Below are 14525 nucleotides of genomic sequence, written 5' to 3' on the forward strand. Positions count from 1 at the left end.
AAAGACTTAGACTGGGAAAAGGACCATAAAAAAAGGCTTGGAAAAGGAATTAGAATTAGAAAAAGAAAAAACAAAGAGCAGGAAATGAATTAGAAAAAGAATTAGAGAAATCATTAGAAAAGGAAAAAGAAAATTAGAACACAAAAAGTATTAGAAAGACCAAAAAGTATTTTTTTTAAAAAGAAAGAAGAAGAATTAAAATTAGATTGAGAAATGGAAAAAGGAAATAAAGAGGAATTGGAAAAAGAAAAAGAATGAGAAAAAGAAAAAAATAGAAAAAGAATTAGACAAATAGTTTGAATTAGACAAAGAATTAGGAAAAAAAAAATAGAAAATGATCCAGAAAGAGAACACAAGAACTACAATTTGAAAAAGAATTGGGATTCAAAAAAGAAAAAAAAAAATGAAATAGAAAAAGGAAAAAGACTTGCAATGAAAAGAAAAACTTGCAACAGGAAAAAGAAATAGGAAAAGAATTAGGAAAAAAAATTAGAAAAACAAAGCAGATTAGTGTCTTGCTCCAATTTATAGGAGGGAGAGGAGGTTCTTTTATTATCTATATACCCGGCGTGAGATTAAGAAACAACAGTTCAAATGTTGGTCCGACCAATTTATTACAAATCGTAATTAGGGAAATGGGGAAGGGGAGGACGGAGGCTATTACGAATCAGGGTAATGGGGAAGGGGAGGAGGGCGATAGGAAAGATAGAAAAGATAGAGAAGACAAAGCAAGGAGTCTTTATAGGAAGCAAGAGGGAGACAGTCACCACCATGGATCTAGCGTGCTTTGTAGTTCAGTCTTTGATCTTCAGTAGTGGTGGGTCGTCAGGCATTGTTCTGTTGACAACGAGGAGAATGATGAGAACGACGGCCATGACCATGGCGATGACAGCCCCTTTTCAATAGTTTCAAAGTGGTCGAGTCAGCTGTCTTTGGAGTGACAGCTCAAATCCAATGTGGTTGAGTCAGCTCTCCTTGGAGCGGCAGCTTCTGGCTCTGGGATCTCAGCAGAAACTCCTTTGTTCCCATCTTCTGGGCCTTGCCAGCAGACAAGAGGGAACAGGGATGCCCATCTGCATCTTGTTTTTCACAGAACACGATGGTATAATTCCCCAATTTTCCCATACCAAGCTGGAGCTCTTTAGTCACAGGCCAGATCTTCTGCCAGTGAACACTCCTGAGCACTCTATTCCGGAGGCAAGCAGCTCTGGAGGAAGGGGCTTTCAAATGTTCCCAAAGTGATACCGATTGTCACACGGTTAGCACCCATCACTTGCCTCCTTAACAAATCATTGAGTCTTATCACAAGAAAAACCTCAGGAAGCAAGCTTTGAGCCAAAAAACAAAGGATTATCACAATTAGAAACAGGAAAGAAGAAACAGATTTAGAAAGAGAGAAAGATTTAGAAAAGGGAATGGAAAAATAATTAATAAAGGAAAAAGAATTGGAATGGGAATTGTAATATGTTGAAGAAAATAAAATACGGAAAGGAATATGACTAAGAAAAGGAACATGAAGAAAAAGAAAAACAATTGGAAACAAACAGAATTGGAAACAGAATTATCAAAAGATAAAGAATTATAAAGAAATAGAAAAAATTCAAAACAAAAAAGAATTTGAAAAAGTCTTAAGAAAACAAATTAGAAAGAGAAAGAAAAGGAAATAAAAGAACAAGGAGAGTAAAGAAAAAGGTAAAAATAAAATGAAGCAGAAAACTATTCGGAAAAGGAATTGGAAAAGGAATTGGAAAAAAGAAAAGCAGTAGAATTAGAAAGTGGATTAGGAAATGAAAATTATAAAAAGGGGGGAAAAAATCAAAGGGAACTGGAAAAGGAACTGGAAAAGGAGAAAGACAAGAAGTTAACTCTGGATACCCCAAGTCTTACATGGCACGCACTAGAAGCCTGTTTTGCAACCTACCTCTTCTTTTTGCATCTCACTTGGTCAAAGCAGAGCAGTCACCATTTGGGCTCACTGTAGCTCCAACTAGGCGTAGATTGGCAACATGAAACACAAGAAAAATGAGAAATATTGCATAATGTCAAGAAATGATATTGAACCTAAAAAGAACAAACCCATGTTTGGTGGGAGCGACAGAAGGCAGAGACATCACATCAGTACTTGCGAGCCCTAAAGATGGGGGAAAAGAAAGAATACCTGGTGAAAGCCATGTGAGTGCAAGAGACAACTGATGCTGAGCCCAAAGAACTTCTACAAGTGTGGGAGCAACTTCAGAGATCAACACAGCTTGCCAGACAGAGTAAGGAGTGGATATTGGCATCCATCTATGGCTGTAGTTTTCTACTATAAACACAATGAGCCTCAGTAGAGTCCTTGCACCACTCGGGAGAGCCGCAGTTTTTCCACCACCGCTCACTGGACACAAGATAAGTAGACGTCACCATCAGGTAATGATGAAGGAATCAGTTCCCCTTTCCAAGGATCAGGGCACAACCAGCGCTACAACCCGGGGAGGCTTGAAAGGCCAATGCCATCTGATAGTGGAGTCTCCAACCCTAGAAGGAAAGAAGAAACCTTCACGTCTGGTACTGAACAACATGGGGCAGGGAGAAACAGAGGTAGTTCTCGATACTCCATGTTGTACACAGCACTCACTAGAAGCCTGTTTTGGAGCCTACCTCTTCATTTCACATCACACTTGGTCAACACTTAGTTGTATGCATTCGGGTCACCCAAGCTCCAACTAAATGTTGATTGGCAACATGAAAAACAAGACAAGACAAACGCTGCGTAATGGTAAGAAATGATACTGAATGAAAAGCAAACAAAACCCTATTACAAAGCAAAGAACATGCCCTATTACCTTGATGCTCACCTTTTCCCCTGATTCCTCATTGCCTGAGTATTTCAGGTTCACAGACCTTCCCGATGCTTAACTGTACATGGGCATACTGGCTAAATAGAAACTGTTGCTAGCTAAATGTTTATCTATTGCTAATGGCTTACATTCTCCTCCTTAAATTTTCTATCATCACTGAGGTCCTGTCTGACCAGCATCAAAAATCAGTAGTCTTGCAACATAATGAGCCTACTGATATCATTGTCAAGGGTTTTGGATTTCTAAAGGCATTATCGTAATGTTTAGGAGCGCAATGTCTGTTGTCTGGAACTCAAGGCTCAGAGGTATTCCAGATGGCTGGACAGATAACAGCAGCAGTCCTTGTACCCATACATTCATTACTCCATCTACCCACTGAGCAAGCACCAATGTGGAAAATTCATCAAACAGGCAAGTGAAGGAGACCCTCAGAGACTCCTGATGAAATAAAAACACTCCCAAAAAGAGCTGTTAGTACTTAGTAGTACTAAGTAGTAATTAGTAGTAGTAAACAAACAACACAAGACTGGAGCAGAGACAATGACGTGAAATACTCACGTTTTAGTTCTAATGCAGAAACAACATTCCATTCCTACATAAGTACACAAACACTGTGTAACCTCACAAAATGACTACGTTTGAGGAGCACGTTGCTCCATGACAGCTCGTGCAGTGGGAGAATGAAGAATGCCTGAATCCAGGTCTGTGATCTGTTTTGGTAGCACGTGGGGTCACTTCTGGAGACTGCAGGACTATGGCATGACACGCAGCCCACTGGCAGGAAGAGGAGAGCATCAAGATCTGCTAGCAAGAAAGAAGAAGAAATCCCTGAGTCTTTTTTCTCCACAAGCATTTGTGATTCTTTCTCCTCTGCAGGGAAAAAAATAAACAAAAAAACTCCATTGTGATTCAGTCCCAGCACAATGATTAGGTGTATGGTATGTACTGAAGCATTGTGTATTAGGACAAAAGCTGCGGGAGAGTTAGTGACAGGATCATAAGTAAAACTAACTAGATGCCCAGTACTGCCAATATGGGCATGGGACCGTGACCAGCCAGTGACTGTGTTAAGGTCATCATAAGCAATTACAAAAATTAATCTGAAGAAGATTCCTGTCCAAAGCAGTAACACCAATGATACCACAGGGATCCCAGACAAAGGAGCAGAGTGAGAAGGGAACATGTGAGCTACAGCAACAGTATCAGCATTCGTTAGCATCTGGAAAACAAGAGAGAACTTCCTGGTTCCAAAGAAACCAAGGTTATAAGAAGCAAAACTGGAAAAGAAAACAAAACAAAAATAAGACTTCCTGGTCCTAAATGAACCAAAGTTAGAAGGGAGGTGAAATCCAGATGGTTAATTTTGTACAGTTCCTCCTGATCATCTTGAGGCTTCCACAAGTATTTGTGAAGAGTCTCCCTGAGGGTTAAAGGGACAGGACCACAGTGGGGCAAATCAATCAACAGCAGTTGTCCTGGGGAGTAATCATCCCAATAAGCAGCTCTTGGAGTAAAGGACCACTGGCAGTGGTTACCCGTGGTGAAAAATATTCCAGGTCCCCAATAACCCTCTGATTTCTTTTCAGTCAGCAAGATCTTACCTCCCTCTGTTAATGGCACTTTCCACACATACTGATTTCCTAAGGGTGTCACCAAAATCCTTCCTTACTTTGGCCGGCTCCGTAGCAAACAGGGAACTTTGTCAGTACGAACATCAGAATACCCACTGCCAGTCTCTTCCCATGCACACCCAGTTTCTATCTAAAGGCAGGGAAGGATCACAGGTTTCCCAACTTGTCTTTTTGGGCTCTCACATCCTCAAGATTTTCTCCTGGAGGAAAGTCACTACCTGGGGAACTAGCATCTATCTCCCTGTCATTTACCAACTGTTCTCTAAGGGCTTGCTGAGGGAGGCCTTTTGAATGTTCTTCTTTTTCTGTCCCCTAAGATCTTCTACTTGGTACTGCAGGTATGTCACCAATTCCTGAAAGGACTTTATAATTTGGGTTTCTACCATGTGCTGTTCATTGCGGATCTCTATGGCAGCACTAAGAGCAGCTCCTGGAACTGCACAAATGATTGATATTCCCTTTTCCTCCCCCATACAAATTTGCTTGTGGAGGGAATTTAATATGACCCATGACTCCCTCGAAGTTGGACCAATTATTCCATGCCCATTTCATCTCCACGGGGGAGAGTTTGGCACTATGCTTTTTTAAGAGACTGAGGAGCAGATTCCTGCTCTATTTTTTTTTTTTTTTTTGTAACCATCATGCCTCAAAATGTGGGGCAATCTCTTCATGGAACAGATCCTCCTGGACAACATGCTTGGTCACATAAAGAATGAATATGTGATCCGAGACAGCCAGCACGGCTTCACCAAAGGAAGGTCATGCCTAACTAATCTTGTGGCCTTCTATGATGGAGTGACGGCATTGGTGGACGAAGGGAAGGCGACCGATGTCATTTACCTGGACCTGAGCAAGGCCTTTGACATGGTCCCCCACCACATCCTCATCTCCAAATTGGAGGGAAGTGGATTTGATGGGTGGACGACCCGATGGATAAGCAATTGGTTGAAAGGCCGCAGACAGAGGGTGGTGGTCAATGGCTCTATGTCCAGGTGGAGGCCGGTAACAAGTGGTGTCCCCCAAGGGTCTGTCTTGGGACCGGTGCTCTTTAACATCTTTATTAATGACATCGATGAGGGAATTGAGTGCACCCTCAGCAAGTTTGCTGACGACACCAAGCTGAGTGGTGCGGTTGATACAGTGGAAGGAAGGGATGCCATTCAGAGGCACCTCGACAGGCTGGAGGGCTGGGCTCGGGTGAACCTGATGAGGTTCAACACGGCAAAGTGCAAGGTTTTGTATTTGGGCTGGAAGAACCCCAGGCACCTGTACAGGCTGGGAGGAGTGGTCCTTGAGAGCAGCTCGGCAGAGAAGGACCTGGGGGTCCTGATGGACGAGAGGCTGAACATGAGCCAGCAGTGCGCTCTGGCAGCTCGAAAGGAAATGGGATCCTGGGCTCCATCAGGAGAGGGGTGGCCAGCAGGGACAGGGAGGTGATTGTCCCTCTCTACTCGGCTCTTGTGAGGCCCCATCTGGAGTACTGTGTCCAGGTGTGGAGCCCTCAGTACAAGAAAGACATTGAGATTTTGGAAAGGGTCCAGAGGAGGGCGACTAAGATGATCAGGGGGCTGGAGCACCTCCCCTATGAGGACAGGCTGAGGGAGTTGGGCTTGTTCAGCCTGGAGAAGAGAAGGCTGCGGGGTGACCTCATTGCAGCCTATCAATACCTGAAGGGAACCTACACCCAGGAGGGGAGTAAACTCTTCAAAAGGGCTGACAACAGCAGGACTAGGGGAAATGGTTTTAAGTTGAAGCAGGGAAGATTTAGGTTGGATGTTAGGGGGAAGTTCTTTACTAGGAGAGTGGTTAGGCCCTGGAATGGGCTGCCCAGGGAGGTTGTGGATGCCCTGTCCTTGGACGTGTTCAAGGCCAGGTTGGACGGGGTCCTGGGCAACCTGATCTGAATGTGTATGTTTGGTGGCCCTGCTAGGCATCGGGGTTGGAACTACATGATCCTTGGGGTCCCTTCCAACCCGGGTGATTCTGTGTGATTCTGTACTAACAACTCCCACAACACAGAAATGCAAGAACTGAAATTCCATATGCTGTATGGCAATATTTAATACCCCAGGCTCAGGATTACTCCACTCACTCACATTTCATTTACATCTTATTAATGGCCACTAATTTCCCCTAAAATAATACAAGGTGTTTACCCAAGTAAACACCTGTAGTTAAGTGTTGCATGTTAACAAAGAAAGCAGAAGTTCATTACTGCCACCTTGGGCAAAAGAAGTACAGAGTAGCCTTGAAAAAGTTGGCAAATGAACTTGGTAAAACAACTACGAGCACAAGGAATGAAAATGCTGTCCTAGTCTGAAGCCTTACATACATCTTCACCAACACATGTGTCTTAAAATCACAACTATAGCTCAAGGTAGGAAATGACCAAATAACAGAAATGTGGTTACATGAGCTAGCACAGTAGTAGTCAAGCTCGTCAACTGAGAAAACCCATTCTTTAAGCAGAAATTAAGATCAGGAACCTAATTTCACTGCTCTGATTAGTCCCAAACAGGATTGCATCCTTCAAAGTGTGAGGCTGACTTGGCCAATATAGCTTTTCTGAATATCTCACCATTTCATTACTAAAAGCAGTAATACTAAAAAATTAATAAGACTCTAGTCATGTTCTCTAGGTTCAAAGTACACCTTCAGTCTTTATATCATTTTGTCACATATGTATCTCCAGAAAATATATCAAGGTCAAGTCATATTGACACATTCACAGGTTCAACTCCATCAAGCTGCATAGATCAACATTTTCCTTATTTGTACTTAAAAGCAACACAAAATAATAAAATTGCATGCACAACTCAGTCTCTATATATCTCCTGTAACATAAACCTCAATCAAGGATGTAATTACAAAAACAGAAGCACCAGGGTAGCATTTCAGCATTCCTCTTGGGAGAAATAACTCGCTTTGCTTAGGTTGAACGTATTCGTGGAGCTACCACATTGAAGGTTAAGGAACCACACCAAAAATGAATTCTGTCTCTGACATTCAGAGCGTAAACAATGCCATTGTCAGTGCATTCAGATCTCTCTGGTCTTACTGAACTGATCAGATTATGCTATTTACAGGCTTGACAATGATGAGGATCATTATGTATTGTCAAAAGAATCAGCACAAAACATTCATAACACAGAAGCTTAGTTGAAGTATCCTAATGTTAGAGCCTGATAATAAGAATTCTGAGCCTGTTTAAGTACGTCAAGCTGAATTGCTGTGTTTTGCCTTAGCTAATGGGTTGGGTGACCAACAGCTATTCACAATTGAACTGCAGGCATAATAAGATCATCTTATTAAGGCAGTGTCAACAGTTCATGGGCTGGTTCGGCCCAGTTCCCTGACTAGCAGGGCATTAACAGTTAAACTCCTAGTGCCCCACATGATGTTATGATGTGGAACACCAAAAACCAAAAAATATGAAACCATGACAGGTAGTAGAGTATTTAGAAGCATACCAAGCAGTCAAAAGCCCTTATGAAGTAAAATCAAGTGAACTCATCTCAAGTTATTTATATTCTATATTACAGAACAATTATTTTACAATAACACAGGCACAAGAAAACACACTCGCAATGATTATTACAAATTTTCAAGTAGTCAAAGTTCTTTCTTGCTGATGGTTGAACATGACTCAAAATGCTTGTTTTCTACTGCTTTCAGGTACTGAACAAAAATACAAGCAGTCCTACTACCGGTTCTTCCTTCCAGCTAAGTGTTAAGTATCACCGCACACCATCTGTATTACCCTTCTTTTTCAAGCACAACCCCTCATCTTCTATCTGCTGCTAACACTTCCCGCTAATTTTTTATGAAAATGTTATGAAGATTTTCTCCAGTTCACAAATGTCATCTTCATACACAACAAAAACAAGAGAATACCAAAGACACACAAGCATCCATAATAGCGCTGTTGCTCTTTGGTCTCCTTATGAAAGGTCTGAATCTTTCCCCATACTCGTTAAACTTCCTCCAAGACTTCCAGCTTAGTTTTGATTTAGAACTGCTAAGAAACTCAACCGTTACTGAAGCCTACAATACATACAGCTGAGAATAAGAACAAGGAGCCTTTTAGTCATATATTTGTGGACCATCACTAATAGTTCGCACAACTTAAAACCATTTCCACTGCATTTAATGACATTGCTAAGAACTTGAAAAAGATAGTTACAACTGTTTATACCTGTAGATTCTGCAAGCCATTACATTAAGTGCTTTTTCATTTTCCTTTGCAAAGTTCTACTAGTCTAAACAATGCTGTGCATACAAAAAGAGGTAAAATGCAGCATTGTTCATGATAATCATCTTCTCCATACCTCACTTGCCACATGCATTACATCTCCTCATAGGAATTCAACTGTGACAAGTTACCATGTGTTGAATGGCCTAATTGAATCGATTTCAACCTAGTTAGACAACTTCAAGTATTTCATGCCTGTCTTCATCACATGCAATTTAAAAATGAATACTTGACTTTTAAGGCCTAAATTCTTCACTTCAGTTTTCAAATATTGCCACACTTGTGAGACTTCTGTCCTGGTGTCAGCATTGTTTGCATTATGGATTAACAAAGAAAACGAATGCGCACTTCAGAATTGGGATGTGTTGAGTGGCCCTGATTTATTTCCAGTGTACATCAGGAGTGTTTAGTTAATGAAATGAACCTAGTTCAAGAGCCACCAGAATCGCATAGACTACATCAGTAGCAAAAATATTATTAGCATTCACATGAATAATTACAGTTCCTTCCACTGTTCCTTCCTTACAGTATTCATAAAGCACAGTAATTCTTGATGCACAGACATAACTAGCTCTAAATAACAATTCACCTTTTCACAACGTTACCAAACTACCTGAAAGCAGCAGCATTCAAGAGCATAGAATGGAACTGGATGTCTAACTGAGTATCACTGACTTCCCCATTTCCCCCCCAAAAAGACACAAATGTCAAAAGCAATTTAGACTAAATGATACAAATTTAAAACAATGCATCTATTAAATGACCTTTCTCACTGTGCTTCAGGATGGTTAAAGAACATGACTGTCAGCAACAATTTATTTGAACTTGATTGTTGAAGAACCCATTCTTACCACTTTTACACAGGAATGCAGGGAGGATCACTAGGCACACTAACTGCTAACAGACATCTCGGGAACACTGCAGACTGCTTTTCATGGTGACATTATGGACAGTCATATAATAAAGATGTCACTACACAGCAAGGAATTTCTGGCCAATAGTTCAGCTCGTCTTAAACTATTAGGTATTTTCTGTATTTGTCTTTCCCCGATTTGTCACACGCACACTCCACTGAGTGTTTTTAACTCAACCCACAAGAAACTGATCACATAACTCAGAGGGACTCTAAGGGCTTTCTGTTGTGTCATGGCCTGGGCTGCTAGAAATCAGCTTTAAGCACTGAGCTGCAAAATACAGAAGCTGAACATTAAACACATTCAGTTCTCCAATTTTGATTTGCACTACTTATTAAATATGAAAATAAATACCCCTGCTGGAAGCAGCAGTCATTCTGCTGCAAACCTTGTACCCACAGATGGCCACTCCAGCTTGCACAGCTGACTCAACACCCAAAGAGCAGAGATGCTCTAGTAACATTCCTTGGGCACTGAGATCATCACTTCCAACAGGGAACAGTAACAAATAATTAAGGCATTCCCTCTGCCATAACAGCAGCAATGCATCATACAATATAGAAACCCAACCAGAAAATTTATAATGCTTCTGTACTTAGTTCCATTTGATGTTAAAAATGATTTACCACAGGTTTTCACCAGTGTGCTTATAATACAAACTCTATTTTTGGTTATATTTCTGTGCATTCTTATTCTTTCAAAAGAAAATTCAACCTACTTTACCTGTTGCTCGACCTGTGATCAAGTACACGCATTACAAAACCAGTGTTTTACTTCTTTCAACACCATTAACCAATGTAATCCTCAACACCTACGTAACCTAGGATTACACAACTTGGGTTCCCAACGAGAAGTCCACTATTTGAGTATGTTCTACATTTCCCAACCATCCCATTTGAAGATTTAGATAGGTACTGACAACTTTGTCTTCTGCATAGAACTGTAAAACCTTAAAGAGGTGTTAAACCTGCAGATAAGCAAAGCTTGTAGGGACTGCAAATGAGCTGGAAGACAAAGCAGGAATTCAAATAAACCTCAGAGACAAAAATGCAGATGAAAAGCATACGATGTTTATTCAGTAGGAGCAAAGACAAGGTTTTGCACCTAAGCAGAAATAATTGGCTACAGAAACTAGGATGAGGATCAGGTACTTAGTACTTGTACTGAAAGCAATGTGAGCTTAGTTATGCATCAATGATAAACAAGAGTCAATAACTTTACCCTGCTGTGAAAAGCCAAATACTCTCCTTACAAAGCTGAAATCTACTATAGAACTGCAACTTTTGACTAGAGCACACTGCCCAACTTTTAGCTTTGATCTCCAAAACAAAACAAAAAAAAAAAAAAAAAAAATCAACTATGGAAAATAAAGTACGGGCAATGGAGCTGTCAAGGCCTACTTCCTAACTGCAACAAGTATTTGGAACTGTTTAGCTCAGATAGGAAATAGCAATAGTAGTTTACGAACATTCTGTAAATTAACATAAACCAAATTTCTAAAATATGCATAAAAAGCCTTCCATAAAACAAATGACCATGTATCTGCATCTGAGGTGGTCAGGAAAACTACACTAATAAATATTCAATTTACCTCCCCAAGGAAACAAAATGAAAACCTACTTTAGCTCATCCCTTTCCACCTACAGGTGAATATCAACACAAACTCTTTAAAACAACGTAAGAAAAAGTACCTGGTATGAATAAAGAATGTGTAAATGTTGTGAAACCACCTAGAAAAGCATTTCAGCTGTCTCATTATGTGGTCATTCTAAAGCAGATTACCTTCCTCAGAGAAACAGCACAACTGTCACAGCCTAACAGAAAGCATAAATTGGCATTTAGCTTAATTATAAACCAAATATATATGGAAATATAATTCAGTAGTCAGGCACTAACAGCCTGCAGCACCTATATTTCTTACATTAGTACTTATAAACGCACCTATATTACCATTTGCAATCTAATCTTCCTCGCCATCTGAATTCTTCTCCTTGATCTAAACATACCTATCATCTCCTTTAAAGAGTTATCTTAGACAGCTACCAACACTTATACAGTATTTTCCAGGTTGTGTTTTACAAATTAAATTTCTGACTTGAGTTCATAAGTGCGAAAGAAGTGGTGCTTGCTCATCCATCAATGCACTGGCTTAAGGAAAAGTTCTATTACATAATGCATCTTCAAGTTCTACAAGGCTTTTATAAATGCAGAACAAAGTACTTTTGAAGAAATAAGATTCATTTTTGCTGCACTGTACTCTACAGTATCAGTTCTCATTATACCTACTGACCAAAAAAAAAAAAAAACCATCAACCCAAATAAACTAATTAATTACTGGGAAAGCTGCTAGACAGATGAGACTTCAGGACATACTCTCTCTCTTCTCAATACATGTGCTTAATTCCTCTCAGTACTAAAGGGTATTATTTGCATGATTCAGAACAGACAAAATGCCTTTCAACTGTACTGTAATATGCAGGTTCTATTTCAAAAAATGAATGGGTGTTAAATGGAAGAGTGTTATACACAGTACTTAAGATTACCTAACAATGCAAATAACATGACCACGCCATGACCCAGGGTTTTGAAGTGTTGCTGAAGGCTAAGTAGCTGTTGCTTTATATCCATCAGATATCATTTGTAAGGCCGTGAATGTACTTGCTTCTACTCACTTTCTGTTGAGTCTGGCTACAACTGATTTTTTATTCCCTGTCATGGCTGAACCCTGTTCTCCTGAACCAGCCCTCACCACAAGTACTCAGAAATAATGACAGCAGTAACATTTTGGTATTGTAAACTGCCTAAGTCATCGTGGGAGATGTAAGTAGGCTTCCCATTTTGCTTTTAAAAGAAGGATGCTTCGATTGGAGACAGTATTGCTACATTACTCACTCTGATCATCCACCAATTTCATACAGCCTTAGAATGAGTATCTTAAACTTTGTTACTTTTCATCTTCAATAGATCTGAGGCTTAACTCACGCTTGTTCACTGTTTTAGAGTAACAGTAGAGAGCAATATAAAAATGCCAACCATTTTTGTATGTCGCATATCTAGTGCACAAAAGATTAAACACAAGACTGAGGCAACTCTAAATACAGTGCAAAACCACCTACAGCACCAGGAAGAAATAGATACAGAAACGATACTGAGGAAGGCAGAATAGCTGCTGTGTTTGAGGACCTCACGCGTTTTGTCTCCAGCACAGGAGGACGGAACTGAACCAAGCATTTGACTTGTAGTTCCAGTCTCCTGACACATTCCTGAGTATTTTTAAGCCCTTAGCACTCCCCTGCTGGCCAATAGAAGTGTCTTGGAGATAATCTGAATTTTTTTTCACGTATACCCAAGCAATCAGAGCAACAACGGACACTGTTTGAGAGTGAATCCACTCAAGAGGCCAACAAACTTGTTCAGGAAACCATTTAAAGCAAAAAAAGACCCCTACCGTTCCTCACATCTTTCTACATACATATGTAACAATAAGTATATGGCACACTTCTGAGATAATAACCTGGTCCAAGAATAAGTTCCAGGAAACATGAAGTCCCGGATAAAACTGCTACAGAGCTGAATGTCACATGCTTTCAAGAGGAAAAGATACAGCAAAGTAGAAGTGTTTCCTGAGCCATGGTTAAGATATTCCACCGTCACCTCAAGAGAAAAGTTGTTACTCAGCTTTGCATCCCACCTGCACACAGTTAAACAATAACACTGAGGGAACCCAAGAACTCTCAGGTAATAACTTAAAAATACTGACATATACAGAATAATATAATACAGAATATTGTTTCTCCAACTCAAGAGGAAGATTTGTGACAGAAGGCATGAGATAAAAGATATAAACTTCCCTCCCAAGAAGAACACCTGTTGCAAAGCACAGACAAAACATAACAGCTCTACAAAAGAAACATGATTATTGAAAAGAACACTTGACATAGCGCAGCTTTCCAGCAAGTGCTGCCACGCCCCACCACCACCACCACCACCACCACCACCACCACCACCACCACCACCACCACCACCACCACCACCACCACCACCACCACCACCACCACCACCCCCCCTCCTTCCCCCAGTGCATTCTGGATGCTGACCCCGCCTGCGGGAAAGGCCGGCAGAGCAGCGGGGAAAAAAAGCCCCCACCTAGTACACAGCCGCTCACCCACCTTTCCTCAGCAAGCGACAAAATAAGCTTAGAAAAAGATTTAAAAAAAAAAGAAAAAAAGCGGGGTGAAGTATGAACCGAGCGCTTCCTCAGGAATTACCTTCGTAGGCAAAGTAAATTCCACCCTTCCCTTTTCGACATCCCAGCCTCAGCACCGCGCAGAGCTCCGGGCGGGCTCAGCACGCGGCCGTACCTCTCCTCCGCTCTCGTCACGGCCGTCCGCTGCAGCTACGCGCCTCCGTCTCGCGCCGCAGCTCCCCCGTGATACCCGCCCTTAGAGCACGAGACCCCTCCTCAGGCACAGCCCCGCTTCCTGCTGCTACAACTCGCAGCACCTGCACTGCTTTCTGTTACCTCAGTGCTCCAACCTTGTGCATTTCTCCTCGCCCTCTATTTGAGGCATTTAGCCCCGAGGCAGGATTGCACCGATGTACCGCACGTGGGGCTGATAGGCCCCGTGCAACCAGCTGGGAGCTGGCTAGGGTGCGGATCTCAGCTTGTCCTCACATCAGCTGCTGCGTCTGCTCTCATTAGCGCACGTGCACCCGGGCACGACACGCAGGCCAGGGGAGTACAATGCCACCGGACAGCCATTTTAACAGAGAACCTTGTCGGATGGGATAGCCTGAAGCCCTTCAGCAGGCAACGGCTGGTGAGAGAGGTGAGTTCTAATTCTGCGCAATGAGGATCTAGATGTGATCCTGTTGGTACTTTGGAGCC

General features: G+C 41.5%; 1 long non-coding RNA gene across 3 annotated transcripts; it reads right to left on the reverse strand.

Annotated features, from left to right (window-relative positions):
• Nucleotides 1-821: 821 nt before the first annotated feature.
• LOC125698718 (uncharacterized) lies at nucleotides 822-3537 on the reverse strand. 3 transcript variants are annotated; one of them, XR_007379286.1, is made up of 3 exons: nucleotides 2159-3371; nucleotides 1922-1987; nucleotides 822-1038 (listed from the first exon to the last, which is right to left on the reverse strand). It is a non-coding gene; the product is annotated as an uncharacterized LOC125698718 (long non-coding RNA). The 3 variants fall into 3 exon arrangements; XR_007379288.1 differs by lacking the exon at nucleotides 822-1038 and adding an exon at nucleotides 3399-3537 and having other exon boundaries at nucleotides 1817-1987; nucleotides 2159-2517; XR_007379287.1 differs by lacking the exon at nucleotides 822-1038 and having other exon boundaries at nucleotides 1817-1987; nucleotides 2159-2517; nucleotides 2641-3371.
• Between the last annotated feature and the right edge of the window lie 10988 nt (nucleotides 3538-14525).

The sequence above is a fragment of the Lagopus muta genome, chromosome 11 (assembly GCF_023343835.1).
Source record: "Lagopus muta isolate bLagMut1 chromosome 11, bLagMut1 primary, whole genome shotgun sequence".
NCBI classification, from domain to species: domain Eukaryota; kingdom Metazoa; phylum Chordata; class Aves; order Galliformes; family Phasianidae; genus Lagopus; species Lagopus muta.